At 38.4% G+C, this 25,664-nt stretch overlaps 1 protein-coding gene and 1 pseudogene across 2 annotated transcripts in view; both read left to right on the forward strand.

Moving 5' to 3' along the window:
• The window catches only part of CDC73 (cell division cycle 73), a 259,032-nt gene that overhangs the window by 201,386 nt on the left and 31,982 nt on the right, over positions 1-25,664 (forward strand). Inside the window, exon 16 of one of the 2 annotated variants that reach the window (XR_010412199.1) lies at positions 433-588. The gene's annotated coding sequence lies outside the window, so the exon portion shown is untranslated. Of the gene's footprint in view, positions 1-432; positions 589-25,664 lie in introns of those variants that run through there. The other variant, XR_010412200.1, reaches the window with a different exon arrangement.
• On the forward strand, positions 15,731-25,202 carry LOC123845659 (small ribosomal subunit protein uS5-like; annotated as a pseudogene).

Consider the following 25,664-nt stretch of genomic DNA (forward strand, 5'->3'; position numbering starts at 1 on the left):
ATGAACAGTATTTATTAGTATCGTTGTCTACCACATGTGCCATTGTAAGTGGGCCCAGTAAACTACATAAAATGTGTTTCTGATGAGACTTATTTTTTAGTAAATATAATATGAATTTTACATTCAAATACTGTATTCACTGAGAAAGTAAAGAATTTTGATGTTGCTGCCTTTACTTAGAATGTTTCAAAATCTTCTTTGTAGAAATTGCCTTTAGAGGTTTTAGCAAATTCTTTAGCATATTCTCAATAGTGACAATTTTTTTTAAAATCATTTCTGGGTAAGTTTGATTTTTGGAAATAGCCAGGAGTTATTTGGTGTGAACTCTGGTAAATAAAGTGGCTGATCATACTAGGTATTATAATTTAGCAGAAGGAAATAAAGTTGAAGTGAGGATAAACAATGAGGTTTTTGTTTTGTTTTGTTTTGTAGATCAAGCTGGCTGCCTCAGATCTTCCTCTTCTCATCTATGTAGCTGCAGAAGGAATGGTTGCGGGAATATCAGCATGATATTGGTAAATGCCTGAAAAGCTTCTGACAATGTGTTTTCCAACCAGAAGGTTTTAACTTGAAACTCTCTCATGAAAAGTGAGTATAAACCTCTTTTCTCTCCAAGATGCTCTACTGTAACTATTAGCATGAGACAGTGTTTTTTAATTTATTTATTTGACAGAGAGAGACACAGCGAGAGGGGGAACACAAGCAGGGGGAGTGGGAGAGGGAAAAGCAGGCTTTCCGCAGAGCAGGGAGCCCGATGTGGGGCTCGATCCCAGGACCCTGGGATCATGACCTGAGCCGAAGGAAGACTCCCAACGACTGAGCCACCCAGGCGCCCCAGCATGAGACAGTTTGTGAAAGGAGGGACAATGTTCTTTTTTTTCCGCTCACTTTTTTTTTTCCTCACGTATTTCCCACACCTCATATTCTGCATGGCACATAGTAGCGTATTCAATAAATATTTGTTGAGTGAACAAAAGGTAAACATGTTGACTTTTCTCTTCAATAAACATTGGCCCTACTATTAGTAAGAGCAGTGTTAATAAGATAACTTTTAGGTAATTATAAATTGTAAGTGATATGTAACTAAGTTTCTACTATTAAATATAGATTATTTTTGCTTATATTAATATATTTTAAAAGATAATAAAAGTTGTTTCATAATGGTCACCTAAGGTTATTTAGATTTTATTATGATCTGACAATATAGGGCAGGTATTCATAGAAATTATGATGTTTTCTAGGAGTACTCTTGTTCCTCTACTGAGTAAGCAGAATGATCCTGCTAAAAGTCAGTCAGAACTGTAACCAGTTCTTTGCCCAAAAGCTTCTACTGGCTCCACAAATACATGTAAGATGGGTTCCCTCCAAGGATCCTTGGACTGGGCAATTCCCATTGCCCAGAATCCACTTCTGCAGATATTTCCATGGTCAAATTGTTTATTGTCTGTAAGTTTTAGCTATAAACCTACTTCCAGGGCTCTGGGAGATCATTTTTCTTTTCTTTTTTTCATTTGTTTTTAAAGATATTATTTACTTATTTGAGGGAGAGAGAGAGATCAGAAGCAGGGGGAATCAGCAGACAGAGGGAGAGGGAGAAGCAGACTCCCCACCAAGCAGGGAGCCCGACGCGGGGCTCGATCCCAGGACCCCGGGATCATGACCTGAGCTGAAGGCAGACGCATAACCGACTGAGCCACCCAGGCAGCCCTGGAAGATAATTTTTCTAACTGTCTCATCGACCTTATGAGTTTTTCAGGAAAAATTAGATTCAATTTTGAAGTAACATTATCTGAAATAAGGTAAAAAAAAAAAAAAAAGGCAGAAACTCAGAGATGTTTTAATAGGCCGATAATTCTATTTGAAGTCATCGTAGGTAGACTGAAAAGCCCGTCTTCACCTTGCAGGATTTCATATGTTTTCAAGGAAAGGAAAGTAGATGCAGAAACATGATTTTCTTTTCTTTTCTTTTTTAAAAATTTTATTTATTTGAGAGAGTGAGAGTGAGAGAGCGTGGGGGATGGGCAGGGAGTGGAGGGACGGGGAGAGAGAGGGAGAACCAGACTCTCCACTGAGTGGGGAACCTGACATGGGGCTCAGTCCCAGGACTCTGGGATCATGACTTGAGCTGAAGGCAGATGCTTAACTGACTGAGCCACCCAGGTACCCCAGAAACATGATTTTCTAATCTACCTAGTTTTGGCTGGTTATTGAACATCTTAGTTTTTAAGTATGTTAATATTATGAAGTAACAGATTAATGATTTGAAGGAAATTTGAAGGATCAAATTTATTGTCACTTTACTTTGTTATCGGTTAGGTATATATTCTATTTCATATTCCTACAGCCACATTTGATTAATAAAATATCTTCTAAGAGCAGTACTTTGGTATTATTTTAAGGCTGGTATACTTAGCCCAGAAATAAATAAAAGAACATTGCCATTTTAGGAGATACAGCTGAAAAATGAGAAATACAGAGATGTTTGCCAAAGGACAGATATTTAGTAGAAAGAACATTTCTTACTTTCTCATTGAGTCTGGGAGTACTAGGAAAATGGAGGAAATTTGTGAGAGATCTAGTAGAGAATATATATAGTGGACTTTTAATGGAAATATAATCTTGAAAATGAAAATACTGATATATACCCTTAAGTATAAATTTTACTTTACAAAGATATATGATCTTAGTTAAGTGGGTTATTATTAGAGTTTTATAAACTCTTTTGTTATCACTCCATTACCATCAAGTTATGAGAACAGTTTCTATTATAATGTTCAAAATCTGATTCTTTTTTTTAATCCATGTCTCTAATTTGGATTATCTCTGGGAAACTGGTTGCCAAGAGGGCATGTACTGCATTATAGTTCTATAAGGGAAGATTTAGGGCTGGAAATTGGAAGAGAAGCTGCGTCACTGCACGTTAATTTTTGACCAGGAAGATAATTTTCAGTAACTTTGTTTTGAGAGTTAAATTGTATTTTGTATTTTTAGGTAGACTGGTGATTTGTTGCTGGTGTTTTACCAGGAGGGAGATTTGTAGAGGATTAGTAAGGTCAGAAGAGTTTCATTTGTTAATTCATTGCATAGAATACATAGTGCTGAGATAAAAGGTGGTTTGCAACTGCACTTTGGAAGAGAATGGTCATTTTTTCGGCTTCTTTTGAAATGAAAAGTTTTTATTTGTTGTAACAGCATTATTGCCACAAATCAAATAGGATATCTCATAGTAAAGCTTTTTTTGTTATAGTCTCCAGAATGGTACTCTTCTCTTTTAAGCTTATACTAAAAATGTGATTTCAGAGTCCCAAAATTCCAATACCTAGCTACATCGTTCTTCCTGAGGTAGATAAAATGTTAGGAACAGATTTGTATCAGCTTCCATATTATTAGTTTTCCTCTCACTTTCTTCTTTGACTTTGGAAAAACAGCTGCGAAGGTTGGTTTGAGACCTTTTATGACTTCTCTCCCTCACAGAAATGACTATTTTAGTGTTGACCTTTGTCCCTTCTCTCAGGGATAGAGATAACTTGATACCCCTAGTCATGAGAAGGAAACTGAACATCAAGGATCGAGAGAAGTAAACTAGAGAGAAGCAATATCAGTGAATTTTAAGGCAAAAAAGAATGGAAATACCCTCTGGGTATTTTCACATAGAATCAGGTTATAGAAGCAGATAAAAATGTTTTATTGTTTTAGTTTCTTCGTCTGGAAGCATAAAAAGAGCTGAAGAGATGGAAAGCCATAAAGTCTTACTTGAAAAAGAACTCTGATAATCTTGTTAGGCTGAATTTAGATTGTTACCAAATGTCTTTTTTCTTTTTACCTCTTCTACTTGTAAATACATTTTTAAGTTCTTTCTCGATTTTGAGCATCTGTAGTTCACCTGAAAGCCCATGCCAGATAACTGAACGGATTGCTGATTCTTTTTTTTTTTTTGATTGCTGATTCTTTTATTGCCAATACATCAATCTTTCTTCCACACACCCCACAAATATATATGCCAACAATTAAGGTATATTCATATAAAAGGAACATGCTGATAAAATCATCATCATGTGTGTTACTATTGAGATTTATTTTTATTATGACATTCATCATTCTCTGGTATATTCTTGTGTATTTATCTGTTTATTATTTGTGTCCTCCCACGAGATGGTAATTTTTATGAGAGGGAATATTCATCTTATAAACCTAGAGAGTGTCAGGTACACAGCAGATGTTAAATGTTGGTTGAATAAATGGATGAATGAATCACCCAAGGCAGATTCCTTCCACAGTGAGATAGTACCCTATCTTGACTTTGCAGAAAATTCTAACCACTGTTTGGAGCTCCACATCTGAATGTCCAACTGCTTTCTTTCTTTTTTTTTTTTAAGATTTTATTTATTTATTTGAGACAGAGAGAATGAGAGAGACAGAGAGCACATGAGAGGGGGGAGGGTCAGAGGACGAAGCAGACTCCCTGCCGAGCAGGGAGCCCGATGCAGGACTCGATCCCGGGACTCCAGGATCATGACCCGAGCCGAAGGCAGTCGCTTAACCAACTGAGCCACCCAGGCGCCCTGTCCAACTGCTTTCTTACCTCTTCCACTTGACTGTCTGACAGGAATCCCACATTTAACATTGTCCACAATATACCTCCTAATTTCTTAAACCAAATCTGTTCTAAGTCAAATCCATGTTTTAATCATCTCAAGTAAATGGCTACTTGATTTCTTTTTTTCCTTTCCCTCTCTATGTACAATCTATCAGTAAGTTCAGACAGCTATACCTCCAAAAAAATTTTTCAGATCTGTCTACTTTTCTTCACCTTTCCATTTGTCACTTGGACAAGCTACCACTGTCTCTCGTGTGGACATCTGTAATCTCCTCTAAATAAATGGTTTCTTTGCTTCCATTCTTGCCCTCTATCATCTGTTCTCCACACAGCAGCAGAAGTGCTGTTTAAAAAATCCTGAGCCACTTTAGGATGCCTTCCCTCTACCATTAGAATAAAATCTGAACTCTTCACTGTGGTTTTGAGGACTCGTATGAGTTCTGCCTCCTCTCCCACCTGACCCTGTTGGACGCTTCTCACTAACCTCCAGCCACAATGACGCTCTTCCTGCTCATCAACTAGGCCCTGGTCACTCCTAAACTTGGGGCCTGTTGAACTTGCTGTACCCTCTGTGTATGTTTTGCTCCCAATCTTTCCATTTCTAGCTCATGTTGTCATTCACAAATCAACTCCAATCTACAAAAGTGGCCCCCAGTCATGCTCCATCACATTCCCTAATTTATTTTCTTCACAGAACTTGAACTATAGAAAGTGATTGTGAACTTTCCTTCTGGAACAGAAACTCCATGAGAGCAGAGAACAAGGACTTTGCCTTTCTTCTTCCATATTATATCCTGGGACCTAAGACAGTGCCTGACGTGTGGTGTGCAGGTGCTCAATAAAATACAATGAGAAGATATGCAGATGAACATGCAGAGATACATCTTCATAAGAGTTAAAAAGATAGCTAAAATGTCCTTCCCTCTTTCCTTAGCTATGGAAACGTTCCAGACTTGTTAAAATTACCAACTGACACAGCGATAAGGTAGGAAGCAAAAGATAAATAGTTTTGTGAGCTCTAAGCTATTGGGAGAAAGGCAGAGGTAGGGAAAAGCCCGTGTGTTCCAGTGCCTAGGGAAGAAGTCAAGTGCCAGTGTGAGTGGGCTCTGTTATTAGTATGAACGTGCAAGTCTCCATATTACTGTGCCTTCCCCACCGGCTGCCATTTCTCTGAGACATTTGGTGTCAACTGGAAACGGATTCTTTGTGTAAATCCTCCTTGAGCAGCAATCAGTGCTTTTCCTTTATTATTTATTTATTTATTTATTTATTTATTTATTTATTTATTTATTTATTTATTTATTTATTTATTTATTTAAGATTTTACTTAATTTGACAGAGAGAGACACAGCGAGAGAGGGAACACAAGCAGGGGGAGTGGGAGAGGGAGAAGCAGGCTCTCCACTGAGCAGGGAGCCAGACGCGGGGCTTGATCCCAGGACCCTGGGATCACAACCCGAGCCAAGGCAGACACTTAACGACCGAGCCACCCAGGCGCCCCAGTGCTTTCCCTTTAACAAAGTGAAAGTTTCAATTAAGTTTTCGAAAGGAAGGTTATCTTTGAGATGTAAATAATATGTTAACATTGTACTCATCTCTAAAAAGCTAAGTACATTAACTTGGAATGTGCTGAGCTAGGGGTAAATTGATATCTGGCCTGCAGCTGCCAGAGGATTTTTTTCTTGTTTCTTCACACGGGAGAGAAAATGCAAGCCCCGGTCAATTACTGCCTGCTGGGGTACTGCCCTATCTATTTCGGGCAGGGAAAACTGGAGAGGGCTGACTGGTTTACTCTCTAAGTAGCGCCTTGCCGAGGAAGCTCAGTTTCAAAATCCTAGAAACAGTATGTGTTAGTTTAATCAGAGTTTGGCCCTGAGGAGAATTAAAATGAAAGAAATTCCACAATTAGAAGGTGTGGAAGTGGAAAGCGGACTAAATCAAGCCCTTAGAGAGGCAGTGTGGGTTGGTGAGATTACATTCTTAGGGTGTATAATGGGCCAAGGTTTTAATTTCCAGATTCTTTCACTTAAGAGCTTCTATGTCTGAATTCTAGTGGAATGGAGGCTTGTCTGGGCTTTTTTTTCCTCCATTGTAAGGGCCTCATCTTTGTAGTTCTTAACCTACAATCAAAAAAGGTAAGAGTCCCAAGTTTGCAAGAGGTCTGAATAGAGGTTTATAGCAAAGACCTGGACAGAAAGCCTAGCTTCACAATGGGCTTTGTTCTCCTTTCCCAGGATGGATTTCCTATTCTCTCAGGTTGGCCTTTTACTAAAAAAAATCAGAATAATGAAGAGAAGAAAGTTTCATGGGGGATCCTAGGAGCCACTGTTTGTGTTTATTTGGGATCCCTGAGGGAAACCTCTGCTAAATGAACTTGGTTACAAGTTATGAATTGTACATCGTTAATCAACACTGACATGGAGCTGTGCACAGGGAGGTGGCCCAGTCAGATAGAGTGGGACTGGGACAAAGCCTGGTGGCATTCCCAGCAGTGAGGGGAAGGTTATCTGAGTTTAGAAGTTTTGAGGGATAAATGGATGTCTAGTCTTAAACCCAGTACTAACATAGAATTGTCCTATTTTTAATTTTTTGAGGAATCTTCATATTGTTTTCCGTAGTAACTATACCAGTTTATGCTCTCATCAATGGTGTATGGAGGTGCTCCGTTTTCCACATCCTTGCCAACACTTTTTATCTTTTGACTTTTTAATAAAAGTGACTCTGACAGGTGTGAGGTGATATCACATTGTGGTTTTGATTTGCATTTCCCTGTTAAGTGATGTTGAATATCTTTTCATGTGTCTGTTGGTCATTTGTATGTCTTCTTTTGAGAAAAGTCTATTTGGATCTTTTGCTCATTTTTTAATCAGGTTACTTGTTTTTCTCTTACCAAGTTGTTTGAGTTCCCTATGTATTTTGATATTAAACCCTTACCAGATATAGGGTGTGCAGATATTTTCTCCCATTCTGTAGGTTGCTTTTTCACTCTACCAATTGTTTCTTTTGCGGAGTAGAAGCATTTGGTTTGGTATAATCGTACTTGTCTGTTTTTGCTTTTGTTGTCCATGCTTTTGGTGTCATATCCAAAAAATCATTGCCACCAGCAATGTCAAGAAGGTTTTTCTCTATTTTCTTCTAATAGTTTTATGGTTTAAGGCTTTATATTTAATTTTTTTTTTTGTTTGGTTTGGTTTTTACATTTAGGTGTTTAATCCATTTTGAGTTCATTTTTGTGTATGTATAAGGAAGGGTCCAATTTCATTCTTCTGCATGTGCTATCCAGTTTTCCCAACACCACTGATTGAAGGCAACATCCTTTCCCTATTGTTTGCTCTTGGCAGCCTTATCAAAGTTTAGTTGACCATAAATGGTTGAATTTATGTTTGGTTTTCTCATTCTGTTCTATTGGTCTATATGTCTGTTTTTATGATGGTACCATACTATTTTTGATCCCACTTCTGAATATATATTCAAAGGGAATGAAATCAGGATCTTGAAGTGATAGCTGCACTCCCGTGTTCATTGCAGCATTATTCACAATAACAAAGATGTGGAAACAACCTGAATGTCTGCCAACAGATAAAGGGATAAAGAAAATGGCGTATGTCTGTATACATATATATACACACCACACATTAGGTTTTGGAGTACTAGCTTTTGCTGATAGTTTATTGTGGCCATTTCACAATTTATACATACACTAAAACATCAAGTTGTACACCTTCAACATATATAATTTTATTTCTCATTTATACCTAAATAAAGCTGGGGGGAAAAACCAATGAAAAAAAAAAGAAACCCAGCATTAATAACCTTAATATGGGAGGAACACATGATAAAAAAAAAGTGAAAACAGTACAAAGACAAAAACCCACTAATAAACAGCAAGTAGAGGTCTAGAAATGATTTTTTTATTATTCACAATTATTCACATTATTCTGCCTTCCTCAAGAACTTTATGCCAGTGCTCATTTCCTTCACCATTCCTTCCCTATCCTCCTCCAAATATAGGAATAGCTCTTCAATTCACAAAAGATTTTGAGTCTACAATGTACTATGCACTAGGGAGAAAGCAATGAATAAAATAATCTGTACTTCAAGGTATTTAAATAGGAAGGTAAATATACATGTATACGAATTTAATTTTTATATAGTATTTTATGTATAGCAGGTATGTTCAAGGGGTACAAATAGCACTGATGCAAAAAAAAAAAATGCTTAAACCCATGTGAGGTGTGTGAGGTGTTAAGAATGAGATATTTAAATGCGTTTAGCAAGGGGACCATGGGAGTGCTAGCCAGCTGACTGGTAACTGCATTATTTTGGGCATGATTTTTTTTTTATCAGAGGGTAGAAAGGCTACTTTAGTCTAGCTCTGTTTCATTCATTTCTAAGACATAGGCCTATTAATAGAAAATTTGAAATCAACAATAATGTATTTATGTAACTCTAGTATAATTAATTAGAACATAAACTTTTTTTTTAAGATTTTAGTTATTTACTTGACAGAGAGAGAGAGAGTGCACGTGAGCACAAGCAGGGGGAGCGTCAGAGGGAGAGGGAGAAGCAGACTCCCCGCTGAGCAGGGAGCCTGACACGGGGCTCAATCCCAGGACCCTGGGATCATGACCTGAGCTGAAGGCAGACGCTTAACTGATGGAGCCACCCAGGCACCCCTAGAACATAAACTCAAACAGGTTCTTTTTGACACAATAAATAAAGACAATAGTCTATTGTTTTTTTGCATGGTTTGTCAGGTTAATTCTTGTTTGTACTTGTCTTTTTTTTTTTTTTTTTAAATCTAGAATCAGAATGTGTTTTGAGAAAATGCACCAGGCACCTGGGTGGCTCAGTTGGTTGAGAGTCCGACTCTTGGTTTCCGCTCAGGTCATGATCTCATGGTTTTGGGGTTGAGCTCCTCATCGGGCTCTGCACTCATAGAGTCTGCTTGAGATTCTCCCTCTGCCTCTGCCCCTCCCCCCACTTGCACGTGCTCTCTCTCTCAAAATAAATAAATAAAAATCTTTTAAAAATAAAATAAAAAAATGCACCAATGTGTGATAAAATTCATTTTATAAATGGACTTAAACCAGGACATGGCTTAGATTATTAGTTTGTTCAAGCTAAGCTCCTATGAATTCTAACTTCGTTGCAGTACTTTGGCTGCTGCATGAGCAAGGATTTATCGAGACTGGTGCAATAAACTAAAATGGTTATTAGATTATCTTAAATCAAAACTATGTGATAATCCATGTTGAAATTAGAGGAATTTTTTTTTTTTAAAGATTTTATTTATTTATTTGTCAGAGAGAGAGACAGAACACAAGCAGGGGGAGAGGCAGGCAGAGGGAGAAGCAGGCTCCCTGCTGAGCATGGAGCCCGATGTGGGACTCGATCCCAGAACCCTGGGATCATGACCTGAGCTGAAGGCAGCCCCTTAACCAACTGAGTTCCTCTTTTACCTTTTATTCAGGAATAACTTCAGTTTAAATTATGTTATTCAAAGGCTACGGGAGCTTTCATAAATTATTCATTTGCAAAGATCTAGCTATTTCAAGCCACATCCCCTGAAACAGAATGGGTTGAGTAAGATGGTTTCATTTTGCTGAAGCATTCATAAATATCCCTTTGCCTTACTCCTGAAACTAATTTGGATGTCTGTTAGCTTAAGGGATGCTTCTTTCCCACTATCAGATAATATCATCTAATAGTTCCCTTTTCTAGAACAACCTGAGGATGAGCTTTTTCTCATTCTGATTACCTTATTCACTTCTAAACTGAGAGAAACATTAACTGTGTCTCTGGGAATTTCAGCAGTTCTTGAATCTTCCTATGCAAGCGGGACTTTTCCTTCGCATTGGTGATTTCATGTCTTCTAGGAAAAGCAAGAGCTGTTTTCTTTTTGTGTTTTCCTATTTATACAGATTTCAAAGGTAATATGCTTATCCTCTTTGATACTCTTGTTCATGTATATCTGTTACAGTCAGGATGACAGTACATTAATTGGGAATATTTATTTTTTTTTTAAGATTTTATTTTTAAGTCATCTCTATACCTAACATGGGGCTCAAACTCACAGCGCCGAGATCAAGAGTCGCATGCTCCACTGACTGAGCCAGTCAGGGGCCCCAAGAATATCTCGAAGTAAGGTATTTTTCTTTCTTTTTTTACACTTTTTTTTAAATTATGTTATGTTAATCACCATACATTACATCATTAGTTTTTGATGTAGTGTTCCATGATTCATTGTTTGCGTATAACACCCAGTGCTCCATTCAATACGTGCCCTCTTTAATACCCATCACCAGGCTAACCCATCCCCCCACCCACCCCCCTCTAGAACCCTCAGTTTGTTTCTCAGAGTCCATAGTCTCTCATGGTTTGTCTCCCCCTCCGATTTACCCCCCTTCATTTTTCCCTTCCTGCTATTTTTTTTAACATATAATATATTATTTGTCTGTGATTCAACAGTCTTACACAATTCACAGCGCTCACCATAGCACATACCCTCCCCAATGTCTATCACCCAGCCACCCCATCCTTCCCACCCCCACCACTCTAGCAACCCTCAGTTTGTTTCCTGAGATTAAGAATTCCTCATATCAGTGAGGTCATATGATACATGTCTTTCTCTGATTGACTTATTTCACTCAGCATAATACCCTCCAGGGCTAGTATCCAAAGTCTATAAAGAACTTATTAAACTCAACACCCAAAGAACAAATGATCCAATCAAGAAATGGGCAGAAGACATGAACAGACATTTTTCCAAAGAAGACATCCAAATGGCCAACAGACACATGAAAAAGTGCTCAACATTGCTTGGCATCAGGGAAATCCAAATCAAAACCTCAGTGAGATACCACCTCACACCAGTCAGAACGGCTAAAATTAACAAGTCAAGAAAGGACAAATGTTGGCGGGGATGCGGAGAAAGGGGAACCCTCCTACACTGTTGGTGAGAATGCAAGCTGGTGCAGCCACTCTGGAAAACAGTATGGAGGTTCCTCAAAAAGTTGAAAATAGAGGTACCATACGATCCAGCAATTGCACTACTGGGTATTTACCCCAAAGATACAAATGTAGGGATCCAAAGGGGTACGTGCACCCCGATGTTTATAGCAGCAATGTCCACGATAGTCAAACTGTGGAAAGAGCCAAGATGTCCATCGACAGATGAATGGATAAAGAAGATGTGGTATATGTATATATATATATATATATATTTATATACACAATGGAATATTATGCAGCCATCAAAAGGAATGAAATCTTGCCATTTGCAACGATGTGGATGGAACTGGAGGGTATTATGCTGAGCGAAGGTATTTTCTGGGTAGATTTCTGTTAGTCTGAATCAACCTTCTCCATTATCGGATACAGATGCTCAGCTGGTAATCAATCTATAATTATGCTTTGGAAAAACCTCATATGCAGAGATACTCAACTTGTCATAGCTACAATTTGTAAGTAATTCTACAAAATTTATATTCTGTAATCTCTTTGAAAGATTAACTCAGTGACTGAAAGATTGCTTCTCTTCCTGAAAACAAGTATTATTTGGTAAAACTGGTGCTATTTAGTGCAATATTATCAAGCTTTGTTGGGTTTCAAGTTCTGAGTCATTTACCCTTTTCGTATCTTTCCCCTTTTATGCCACAAGTCCCTTGATTGACCTTGTGGTGAGACCTGGAGACAGGTCTGAGGTGGAGAATCAGGACTTAGAATTGCATTTCTATAAGAATAGCTTGAGAGCAGCCAAATGGGAATAGGTAGCAGATTCCAAAAGTCATGGGAATGGAAGCCAGAGAGCTTCGAGTAAGGAGGACTGAATGAGTGATAAGTAAAAGCAATAAACACAGATTGACTAATTTTGCAAGAAATTTGATCCTGAAGTTAAGGAGACCAAAGAATGGATTAGAATGAGGAAAGTTTCTTTAAAACTAGAGCAGATTTGAGCATGTATACCTAGAAGAAGAGCCAGTGAAGATGGAGAGATTGATGATAGAAAAGAGCAGGAATAATTGTTAAAAACTCTTGGAGGAAAATAGGAGGAGAAAGATCAAGAGCTCATGTGGAGGGGTTAGCAATTGCACAAAAGCAGAATACCTCTTGAGAGATTAAAATGAAGTGAGAAAAAATTATGAAAATATAGAATGTGATGGTTAATTTTATGTGTCAACTTGGTTAGACTATGATACACAGTTGTTTGGTCAAACACCAGTCTAGGTTTTGCTGTGAAGATATTCTTTCAGATGAGATTGACATTTAAATTAGCAGACTCTGGGTAAAACATTATTTTCCAAAAAGTGGGTGGGCTTCATCCAATCAGTTGCAGGTACTGAGAGCAAAGTCTGAGGTTCTTGAGAAAAAAGGAATTCTGCCTACAGATGGCTTTTGGACTTGGGCTGCAACATCAACTCTTCCCCCAGTCTCCACCCTATTGAATTTCCCAGTTCCACAATTGTGTGAACTAATTCCTTAAAATAAATCTCTTTTTCTTTATATATGTTGGTTTGCAATCTCAGGAGTCCCCTGGATGAAATCTGAAACTAGCCCCTGTACAAGGAGAGACCTAAGAGAGAGACCACTCCAGTTGGCAGTTTTATTAGGCAAAGGGACTTAAATATAAGGCTTGTCTTGTGAGGCCATAAAACAAGTAGATCTCACCCGCCTGCCAGAAACTTAAGAATTTATACAGAAGGCTTATCAGGTTCAGTCATGTATTGAGTCCAGATGGTCTCAATAACACATTACTCTCTCAAGGCTGCATCCTTGAAGTGGCTCCTAGTGCAGGAATAGTGAGTGGAAGGTACATTCCAAGAATGAGGGGTATAGATAAGGAGCTCAGGTCCAGCTCGAGGGTCAACCGGTAATCATGTCCTCTCAATAACTTCCTCTAACAATGTATATACATCTGACTGGTTCTGTTTCTCTGAAGAACCCTGACCAATACATAGATTCAGAATGAAATGGAAGGGTTTTGAAGATGCTCAGGTTAGTAATGGCAATAATTTTGGTACACTGGGGACTAAGATATGTCATGAAGTGAGGACGAGACTTGAAAGTAGAAAAGTTTTCAAAGAATTTTTAGGTGGGTCCATGAAACTATGAATTCTTCCAGAACAGGGAGTTTATCTTATTCATTTTGTGTCCTAAAATCATAGCATGACAGTTGGCATCATGAAAGTACTCAACAAATGCTTGTTGTTTCTCAAATAAGCTGAACAAAAAGAGTATGAAGACCCCAACTAAGATTGGATGCTACAAACTCACGGTGAATAAACTGTCACAGTTTTGTAACTTTTTACAATAACATTGGTCCTCTGGACGTTGGATCAGAATCATTGAGCCATGGGAATCAGCACACAGAGAACTCCTGAGGGTCAAGAGATCAAAGACTACCAGTATGGCAGTAAATGAACTATGTACTATGAAAATGACACAGTGAGACCCGGGCTGGGTAGAAAGGTGAAAGAAGACAGATTGGGATGATTGGTCTGAGAGAACTGGAAGGAGCCAAAGGAATTAATGACTTAATGAAGACAGGAAGGATGTTTAATGGGAGAAGTAGTGTAGAGAGATGGGAAGAAAGGAAGTATTTGTCTATGAGCTTCATAAGTCTCAGGATCATGGTGGTAGGATAGTTTCGAGTGGCCAAAGTAGGGGTTAGAAAAAGATCGGTATTATTCAAAGAATATATGGTTATTTTGCTATTTATACATAAGTCCTTAATATACAATTTATATTTTTATTCTTGTTATTTATATGTATTTTAATTCCTTAGTATATAATTTAAGAAGGTCTTGACAAATAGAAAATATAGTCAGTAATTGCAGAGCATTACTTACTTTAATTTATGAAAAATTATCTACAGTGGCAAGGTACTGGGTCTTTCTAGACCTCAGTCAGGGTGTTGAGTCTTAAGAGCACTGAACTTGGAATTAGAAGATCTTGGAATAGGGCCAGGCTTTTCTATTTGCTAGATGGGTAAACTTGGGCAATCCATGTAACTTCATTAAGCTTTTATCTTACAAAAGATGAATGATAATAGTTCGGATTATTGTAAAGATTTCATGAAAAATACAGGGGCCCTTTTCAACTGTGAAGTTTAAATATGTGGTAATATTTAACAAATATTAATTAAACATGATACTTTCCTTCAAGGAACATTTTCCTTGAAAAAGATACTTAAGAGTTCATTTTCGGTCTGATGCTGGCATAATTAAAACCTCTTAATTATGTTTATGAATTTTATTATATTTAATAATTACAAGTATTCAAGAGAACATTATGTATAGTTTAATGTAAACCAAAACCAAAATACAGATTTAAAAAGCCTCTGAATGTACCTTAAATGTTGTGATTTCCCTTGTATTCAAAGGGATAATTCTTATTCTTATGGTTCTCCTTCCTAACAGCAGGGATGAAGTAGAGTTGTGTGTATATTTAATTTACTTACTTTCTTCTTTTTTTAAAAGATTTATTTATTTACTTTAGAGAGAGAGAGCAGGGGGAGGGGCAGAGAGAGAGGGAGAGAAGCCGACTCCCTACTAAGAGGGGGCATCCGACATGGGACTGCATCCCATGACCTTGAAATCATGACCTGAGCTGAAACCAAATCGGACGCTTAACTGACTGAGCCACCCAAAAGCCCCTAATTTACTTACTTTCAATAAAATAAAATCCTAGACATAGAAGAGTAACTATAAATTGTATATACTCTGAATACAACTAAAGTTAACCAAAAGGATTCATTTCATGTTAGACTTTAAGCCAGGAATAAAGAAAAAATAAATGCGGTATACAAGTGCAAAAAAATACAATTTATATATTTTTTCACTAAGTGTTAATTTTTTATAGTTCATGTTGTAAGTTCTGAGATTCAGACTCTTAACAAAATTCCTAGGCAGATGTTAAATATCTACCCTTAATTGACAAATCTTAACTTGAACGTTAATCCCCTGTATAATCAACACAATATTTAGTATGAAATATATGAACAGTTAACACCCATAATTTTCTGTACCTGAGGTGATATTTAATGCATTGTACAAGACCTATCATGACACTGTGCAACAGGAAATCCTTTTCACCTTGGACTCTATGGAGGAAGGAATTCTTTCCATCAACATGGGTTTAAATGATGCCCTATGCTCCAGCCCTCATTATCACAGAGAACAGAACCCATGTCTTGGGAGGAGGCAAGAACACATGTACAGAACATTCAGGTTAGAAAGAGAGTTTGGGATTCTTGCAGTCGTTGTGGAGAGTATTAGGATATAAGCAGGGCTACTGTAACCAAACCTCTAAAGTGTGGGGGTTTAAGCGAGGTAGAATCTTAACTTCTCTCTCACATACCAGAGAATAAAGTAGGCAGGCAGTCCAGGGCAGATAGCATGACTTCATCAATGAGACCACCCAAGAATGCTGGATGGTGGGACAGCTTTGCCATCATCATGTGACTTTTTTCTCTAGATCTAAGGCAGCTCCTTTACGTGTCCTGTTTCCCAGCCATCTAGAAGAGTGAAAGAGGAAATTAAAGTCGAGCTTCTCTTTTTGCAGATGTGACCCAGAGATTGCTCGTATCTCTTCCATTCACATCCTCTTGTCTAGAACTTACATGGTCACAGTGAACTACAAGAAAAGCTGGGTGATGTACTTTCTAACTGGGAAAATTTATGCCCTATAATTGGTGGTGTCATCTTTTCTGTCTTCTACCACCAAGATGTAATCTATAAGTGAGTTCTGATAGTTTGACTTCCAAATGATTTCCATTATTTTCCATATGCCCAACAATATTCTACATCCCTTGCCTGCCTACTATAATAACCTAACTGGTCTGCTTGCTTCCACTCTAGCCTCGCTAAGTCATTTCTCACATAGTACTCACTGAATTTTAAATATGTAAACCAAATCTCATCATTCTTCTTTTTAAGCTGTTGGTGTCTTCTCATTTCTATAAAGTCCAAACTTCCCACCATGAGCCGTAAGACCCAGCAATGAGGCACCTGGGTGGCTCAGTCAGTTAGACATCCGACTCTTGATTTCAGCTCAGGTCATGATCTATGAGTCCTGGGATTGAATACCACATGGGGCTCCCCGCTCGGCAGGGAGTCTGCTTTGGATTCTCTCTCTCCTTCTGTACCTCCCCTGCCCTCATGCATGTACTCTGTCCAATAAATAAATAAATGAATCTTTAAAAAAAAAAAAAAGACCCAGCAATGACCAGGCTCTATCAAGCCCCATTCTTGTACTATGCTTTTGCCTGGTCACTATGTTCTGGCCACTCTGCCATTTACCTGTTTCTAGAGCACAGTGATCCCCTCCCAAACTCAGACCTTTAAACCCATATTCCTTGTCCAAGAAATTTTTTGTGGGGATCTTTGTGTGGCTGGCTTATGCTCATCTCTTGACACTCAGCACAAATGTCTTCTCTTCTGAGAACCTTTGCTGACTGCTCTTTCTAAGCAGCATGTCTTGTTTCCAGTTACTCTTTATCAGCCACGTTGTTTATTTCCTTCATAGCACTTACTAAATTATATAACAATCCTATTTGTTTGCTTATTGATTGGTCCATTACCTCCTCATTAGAAAGTATTCCTTAAGATTGTTTGATTTACCTCTGATTCTTGGACACTGACACATAAAAGGAGCTTAACAAAAAATGGTCCATTGAAGGAGTGACTAAATGAATTGGTGGATTTCATATGCTTCTTACAAATAAAAACCTGGTGTCCATGATGGAAAAATCAGGTAAACAGAGCCTTATACAGATTTACCTTCATTAGTTTCATTTCTGACTTGGGTGTATTGCATATTACACCTGAGCCATGAATTTATCAACCTCAGATGGGGTGTTTAGAGTTTTAGCTATTCCCCTCTGTGGCAGGTTGAATGATGAGCCTTCAGAAGTTACCTCTTAATACCTGGATCCTGTTAATGCTACTTTATTTGAAAAAGGGTCTTTGCAGATGTAATTAAGGATCTTGAGATGAGATCATCATAGATTAACTGGATGAGCCCTAAATCCAATGACTGATGTCCTGGTAACGGTAGAGAGAGGAGAGAGATCTGAAAAACTAGAGAATGTGATGTGGAAAGAGAGGTAGAGGTTGGAGTTATGCAGCTATAAGCCAAGGAACGCCTGAACCACCAGAAGCTGGAAGAGGCAAGGAAGCATTCTCTCCTAGAGCCTTTGCAGTGATTGTGGCTCTGCTATCGACTTGATTCAGACTTCTGTCCTCCAGAACTGTGAGAGAAGATTTCTGTTGTTTCAAGTCACCTGAATGATTTTTCAGTATAAGTATGACCCAAATATTGCACGGAATATACTTATACCAAAACATTATTTGTTATTTACCTGAAATTCTAATTTAACTGGGCATTCTGCATTTTTACTTGCTAAATCTGACAATTTTACTCTAATCCCAAGAATATGTGAAAATGAAGAATTGGCTGGAAATGATATGTAGATTCTGCCAAGTAAGAATTGGCATCACATTTTTTTTTTTTTAAAGTCTATTAAGTAACCAAAAGAAAATGAAATTGGTGTCATGGAGTTTTAAATATGCTACAGGATCCTGAAATTTTGCCCAGAGAAGTAACCAAGCAAAATGCTTGGAAATATAAAAGGTCTTTGGTGTTCTAAATCTGATCTAAAACTACCTCAGGAGTGGCTCATTTGTTTCTTGTGACTGTAAAAAGTAAGAACTGAATTCCATCTGATCCTGACTTAATTTTTTTTTTTTTACATCTCTGGGGAATTAAGATTGAATTAAGGACTGCCTCTTATTTCAACTACCAACAGTTTATTAGATTCAGCTTGAAAATAGGTAGATTAAAGCACAGGAATTAAAAAAAAATAGACTGAAAATAGCATTCAGTGAAGTGCAAGGAGAGGTGGTCTTCTCTGAGGGCCTACAGGGATTTCTTAGCAATGAGTGAGAAACCTCTGTGAGCCCATATTTTCTTCACCTGCCTCAGGAGCAATAAAACCACGCATGAGGCAAAATTCTGGTTTGCTCTGTTTAGATTTTGTATTCCTAATGTTTATAATAACCTTCTTTTTTCCCCCCTTGTGAGTTTTTAAGCACAAATATCATGAAAGCTATTAAATAAGTAATTAAACCCATTTCAGGATCAGTTGAATAGGCAAATGGGGTGGGGATAGCAGTGGGGGGAGAGAGAAAGAAAATGAAAACAGAGCACTGAAATTCCCCAAAGCTCTGCTTTATTTAATGAAAGACTAAGTGAATTGGGTGGATTTCATGTCTCTTACAGATAAGAATCAGGTGCCCATGGTGGGCAAACCAGGTAAAAAGATCCTTATATAGAGATTTTCTTCTATTAGCTTTATTTCTGACTAGAGTGTACTGAGTGATATACCTAAGCAAAAGACAACCTCACCTCCCCTGTTGCAGTTGAAGAGTTAAGACTCCTTTGGAAGGAAAGAGCAATAGAGACGGAGGGAAGGAAAACTGAGAAAATGGCAAATGGTGGATGATGCTAGTGCTGTAGGGGGGTCCCAGAGTCTCTAGGGGGCCCTGGTGGGAGGCTGTGGTGGCTTCTAGAGGCTTCAGCAGTAGCATTTGGAGCTAGGGCTGAGGCCACAGAGCTCTCAGAGTCAAGGCTGAGGACAAGGAATGGATCCCCATCACCAAACTGGGCTGTCTGGTCGAGGACAGAAAGATCAAGACTGTGGAGGAGATTTATCTCTTCTCCCTGCCCATCAAGGAATTTGAGGTCATTGACTTTTTCCTGGGGTGTCCCTCTAGGATGAGGTTTTTGTTGTCATGCACAGAAGTAATGCTCTCAGACACCAATCTGAGGGGTCATGCAGGGCTGCCTCTACAAGGGAGAGTAGTTGCAGCTGAATTCTGCACATAGCTTTTATTTAGTTTTCTATCAGCAAAGCAAGGACAGATGTATCAAAGTATGGGGAAGGAATAGAAAGAGAAGCTGGAAAGCAGGCCTGCACCCTCCTCTGTGCGTGGACATGCAAGGAGGGGGTTATGGGATAAGGGAGGAAGGTGACGTTCATGCTAGCAATCACCCAAGGGTTACTTTCTTTCATAGCTCCTTATGTATGCCCTGCCGCACGAGATGATAGGATCCTGTTCCTTCCAGGCCATTGTGTTCAACAGCCCGAGAACAGGAACGCTGCTGATGTTTCAGCTGCTTCCAGTCACCCCTTAGGGCTTACACTATACTTTCTCTAAGACTAACCCCGGAGATGGTGGGATCCTGCTCCTACCAGGCTATTGCGTTCAATGGCCCGAGAACAGGAACGCTGCTGACATTTCAGCTGCTTCCACGATCACTTCTTAGGGTTTACAATACATTTTCTAAGAATAACTCCACAGGGGGCACCTGGGTGGCTCAGTTATTAAGCATCTGCCTTCTGCTCAGGTGATGGTCCCAGGGTCCTGGGATCAAGCCCCACATCGGGCTCCCTGCTCAGCGGAGAGCCTGCTTCTCCCTCTGCCACTCCCCCCGCTTGTGTTCCCTCTCTCGCTGTCTCTCTCTCTGTCAAATAAATAAATAAAATCTTAAAAAAAAAAAAAGAAGAACTCCACAGGTTTTGAAGATTACACCTGTGTAAAAGCAGACCTGTGCTGGCCAGTGGACCAGGATCAAGGCATTTGTCATGATCAGGATTTACAATGGACATGTTGTTCTGGGGGTAAAGTGCTCTCAGGAGGTAGCCATTGCCATCCATGGTGCCAACATCTGGCGACACTCTGCATCATCCTATGCAGTAAGGACACTGGGAGAACTAGATCAGCAAGCCCCATACCATTGCTTGCAAGGAGACCTGCTGCTGTGGCTCTGTGCTGCTGGTACCCTGTTCCCTGCCCCCCCACCCCTCAGGCACTGTCATTATCTAGGCCACTGTGCCTGAGATGGCCAGAATCAATGACTGCTACACCTTGGCTAGGGGCTGTACCACCACTTGGTGACATCACCAAGGCCACCTTTAATGCCATACCCAAGACCTACAGCATTCTCACCTCTGAACTCTGGAAAGACATGTGCTCACCAAGTCTCCCTATCAAGAATTCACTGACCATGTCTAAAGACCCACACCAGTCTCTGTGCAGAGAACCCAGGCAGTTATCTGTGGCCACCAAATAGTTTTTATACAAGAAAAATAAAATGAAGTAAGTCTGTTTTTTTTTTTTTTTAAAGGGAAACTAGAAAAAGATGAACAAAGCCCCATGTTAGTAGAAGGAAGGAAATAACAAAGATCAAAGAAGAAATAAATGAAATAGAGACTAAAAAAAAGCAATGAAAAGGCCAATAAAAGAAAGAGCCAGTTCTTTGAAAAGTTAAACAAAATTGACAGACCTATAGCCTGACTCATCAAGAAAAAAAGAGAGTTCAAATAAATAAAATCAGTGGGTGCCTGGGTGGCTCAGTTGGTTAAGCGACTGCCTTCGACTCAGGTCATGATCCTGGAGTCCCAGGATCGAGTCCCGCATCAGGCTCCCTGCTCAGTGGGGAGTCTGCTTCTCCCTCTGACCCTCCCCCCTCTCATGCACTCTCTCTCTCTCTCTCCCCTTCTCTCTCTCAAATAAATAAATAAAATCTTTAAAAAAATAAAAAAAAATAAATAAAATCAGAAATTAAAGAAGAGATGTTAAAACTAATACAACAAAAATAGAAAGGATCATAAGTAACTACTGTGAAGAATTATATGCCAGCAAATTTGACAACCTAGAAGAAATGGGTAAATTCCTAGAAACATGCAACCTTCTAATACTGAATCATGAAGAAATAGAAAATCTGAAAAGACCCATTATTAGTAAGAAGATTGAATCAGTAGTTAAAAACTCCCTACAAACAAAAGTCCAGGACCAGACTGCTTCAATGGTGAATTCTACCAAACATTCAAAGAAGAATTAATACCAGTCCTTCTTAAACTCTCTCAAAAAGTAAAAGAAGGGATACTTAAAAACTCTTTTTACAAGGCCAGCTTTATCCTGATTCCAATGCCAGACAAGGACACCGCAAGAAAAGACAATTACAGGCCAATATCCATGATGAACATAGATGCAAAAATCCTCAACAAAATGTTATCAAACCAAATTCAAAAATACATTAAAAGAGTGGGGTTCCTGGGTCGCTCAGTTGGTTAAGCAACCAATTCTTGATTTCGGCTGAGGTTGTAATCTCAGGGTCATGAGATTGAGCCCCACATTGAGCTCCATGCTCAGCGCAGAATCTGCTTGTCTGTCTCCCTCCTTCTCTACCCCCACTGTCCTTGCATGCATGCGTGCCGGTGTGCTCTTTATCTCAAATAAATAAATACATAAATACATAAATAAAATCTTAAAAAAATACATTAAAAGGGTCAGATACCATGATCAAATAGGATTTATTCCAGGTTGCAAGGATGGTTCAACATCAGCAAATCAATCAACCTGATACACTGCATTAAAAAATGAACGATAAAAGTCATATGATCATCTCAGTAGATGCAGAAAAAGTTTACAAAATTCAATGTCCTTTTGTGATAAAAGCTTTCAACAGAGTAAGTATAGAGGGAACATACCTCAACATAATAAAGGCCAAATATGACAAGCCCACAACTAACATCATACGCAATAGTGAGAAGGTGAAGAAGATTCTCTACATCAAGAATAAGACAGGATATCTCCTCTCACCACTTTTATTCAACATAGTATTGGAAGATCTAGCCAGAGCAATTAGGCAAAAAAAGAAATAAAACACATCCAAATTGGAAAGGAAGTAAAACTATCTCTATTTGCAGACATGATGCTATATAGACCCCACCAAAAACCCTTTAGAACTAATAAATGAATTCAATAAAGTTATAGGATACAAAATAAATATATAGAAATCTATGGCATTTCTATACACTAATAATAAACTACCAGAAAGAAAATTAAGAAAACAGTTTCATTTATAATTGCATCAAAAAGAATAAAATAAATTTAACCAAGGAGATGAAAGACCTGTACACTAAAATCTATAAGACATGGGTGAAAGAAACTGAAGAAGACACAAATAAATGGAAAGATATTACATGCTCTTTGATTGGAAGAATTAATATTATTGAACTGTTCGAGGCACATGGGTGGCTCAGTCGGTTAAACATCTGCCTTCCCAGGATCCTGGGATCGAGCCCCACATTGGGCTCCCTTCTTAGCAGGGAGTCTGCTTCTCCCTCTTCCTCTGCCCCTCCCCCCTGCTCCTGCTTTCTCTCTCTTTCTCTATCTTACTCAAATAAATAAAATCTTTAAAATATATATATATATTATTTAAGTGTTCACACTACCCAAAGCAATCTATAAATTCAATGCTATCCCTATCAAAATTTCAATGGCATTTTTCATAGAACCAGAACAATTTTAAAATAATATGGAACCACAAAAGACCCTGAACAGACAAAGTAATCTTGAGAAAGAAGAACAAAGCTGGAGGCTTCACACTCCCTGATTTCAAACTATATTACAAAACTATAAGAATTAAAACAGTATAGTATTAGAATAAAAACAGACACATAGATCAATGGAACAGAATAGGCAGCCCAGAAATAAACCCACATACATAATGGTAGTTAATTTATCTTTTTTTTTTTTTTTTGAGAGAGCACATGCAGGGAGTTGGGTAGGGGCAAAGGGAGGAGAGAGCATCTTAGGTAGGCTCCATGCCAAGTGTGGAGCCCGAAGTGGGGCTCAGTCCCAGCACCCTGAGATCATGACCTGGGCTGAAATCAAGATTTGGACGCTTAACTGACTGAGCCACCCAGGTACCCCAATGTTAATTAATTTATGACAAAGAATATACAATGGGGAAAGGACAGTCTCTTCAATAAATGGTGTTGGGAAAATTGGACAGCAACATGCAAAAGAATGAAACTGGATCACTATCTTATAGCATACACAAAAATTAACTCAAAATGGATTAAAGACTTGAATATAAAACCAAAACTGTAAAACACCTAGAAGGAGGCATAGGTGGTAAGCTCTTTGACATTTGTCTTGGTGATGATTTTTTGAATTTGACACCAAAAGCAAAGGCAACAAAAGCAAAAATAAACAAACAGGACTACATCAAACTAAAAAGCTTCTGAGGAGCAAGGGAAACCATCAACAAAATAAAAAGGTAACCTCCTGAATGGAAGAAAATATTTGTAAATCATATATCTGATATGGGGTTAATATCCAGAATGTATAAAGAACTTATACAACTCAATAGCAAACAAACAAACAAAAACAAAAAGCAAACAAAAAATCCAATTAAAACATGAGCAGAGGATCTGAATAGACTTTTTTCCAAAGAAGACATACAGATGGCCAATGGTATATGAAAAGAGGCTCAACGTCACTAATCATCAAGGAAATGCAAGTCAAACCACAATGAGATAGCACTTCATACCTGTTAGAATAGCTATCATCAAAAGGACAAGAGAGACACCTGGGTGGCTCAGTTGGTTAAGCAGCTGCCTTGGGTTCAGGTCCTGATCCCTTGAGTCCTGTGTAGGGCTCCCTGCTCAGCAGGGAGTCTGCTTCTCCCTCTCCCTTTGCTCCTCCTTCTGATCATGCTCCCTCTGTCACTTTCTCTCTCTCAAATAAATAAGTAAAATCTTTAAAAAAAAGGGGGGGGACAAGAAATTACAAGTGTTGGCAAGGATGTGGAGAAAAGAGAACACTTGTGCACTGTTGGGGGAATGTGAACTGGTGCAGTGACTATGGAAATCAGTATGGATGTTCCTCAAAAAAACTAAAAAATGAGCTGCCATATGATTCAGTATATTTATCTGAAGAAAACAAAAACATTACCTTGAAAATGTATCTGCACCCCCATGTTCATTGCAGCATTATTTACAGTAGCCAGGATATGGAAACAACCTAAGTGTCCATCAACAGATAAATGGATAAAGAAAATATGGTATATATTTACAATGGAATATTTTTCCGCCATAAAGAAATGAAATATTGCCATTTTCAACAACATGGATGGACCATGAAGGCATTATGCTAAGTGAAATAAGTCAGATAGAGAAAGACAAATATATGATCTCACTTATATGTGGAATCTAAACAAAACAAAACCAAACAAAAGAAACATCAAGCTCATAGATAGAGCAGGTTGGTAATTACCAGAGCTCAGGGGTGGGATTGTGAAATGGGTGAAGGGAGTCTAAAGTTACAAACTTGCAGTTATAAAATAAGTAAGTCATGGGGCATCTGACGGGCTCAGTTGGAAAAGCTTGTGACTCTTACCTCTGTCTGGGTCATGAGTTTGATCCCCATGTTGGGTATAGAGATTACTTAAAAATAAATAAATAAAAACTAAAATAAATAAGTCATCAGGATGTAATATACAGCATGGCAACTATAGTTAATACTGTATTACATATTTGAAAGTTGCTAAGAGAATAAATCTTAAAAGTTCTCATCACAAGAAAAAAATCTATTATGTATGGTGACAGATGTTAATTACATTTACTGTGGTGATCATTTCACAATATATACAAATATTGAATCATTATGTCTTATACCTGAAACTAATATAATGTTGAATGTCAATCATACCTCAATTTAAAAAAAAAGGGGGGTAGACCTAAGTGTGTAGGGGGTTGAGAAAGGGGGATGGGAGAGTAGATGAAGAAGGTAGAGACTTTCCAAAAAGGTTCTCACAGGAGAAAAGCTAAGAATTTGGTAATGATTTTCTACCAAAGACAAAGCAATAGGGAGTTATTGATCATTGGCAAAGAAAGTTTCTGGAGGGTCTGATGTTTATTCATTAACTTATTCCTCAGTCATTTATTGGCTACTCAGTATGTGTAAGGAATTATGTTGGATGTGGAGGTTTCTCCAGGGAAAAAGTGTTAAGCCACAGACTTTAGAGAGTGGGCTGTATAGAGAGAGAGGAGAAAGATATGCTACAAAGAAGTACAATAACAACGAAGTGCTATCACCATAGAAATGTTTATAGCGTGTAGTAAACAGACCAAGGAAACGGGCAGGGAATTGAGGGGAGAGGATGTGGGTGTCAAAATCTTTACAGTGTTGGCGCCCAGGTTAAACTTCTG

Source organism: Mirounga angustirostris, unplaced genomic scaffold (genome assembly GCF_029215605.1).
Source record: "Mirounga angustirostris isolate CCGP_5_RB_7025 unplaced genomic scaffold, mMirAng1.0.hap1 SCAF_6, whole genome shotgun sequence".
Lineage (NCBI taxonomy): Eukaryota > Metazoa > Chordata > Mammalia > Carnivora > Phocidae > Mirounga > Mirounga angustirostris.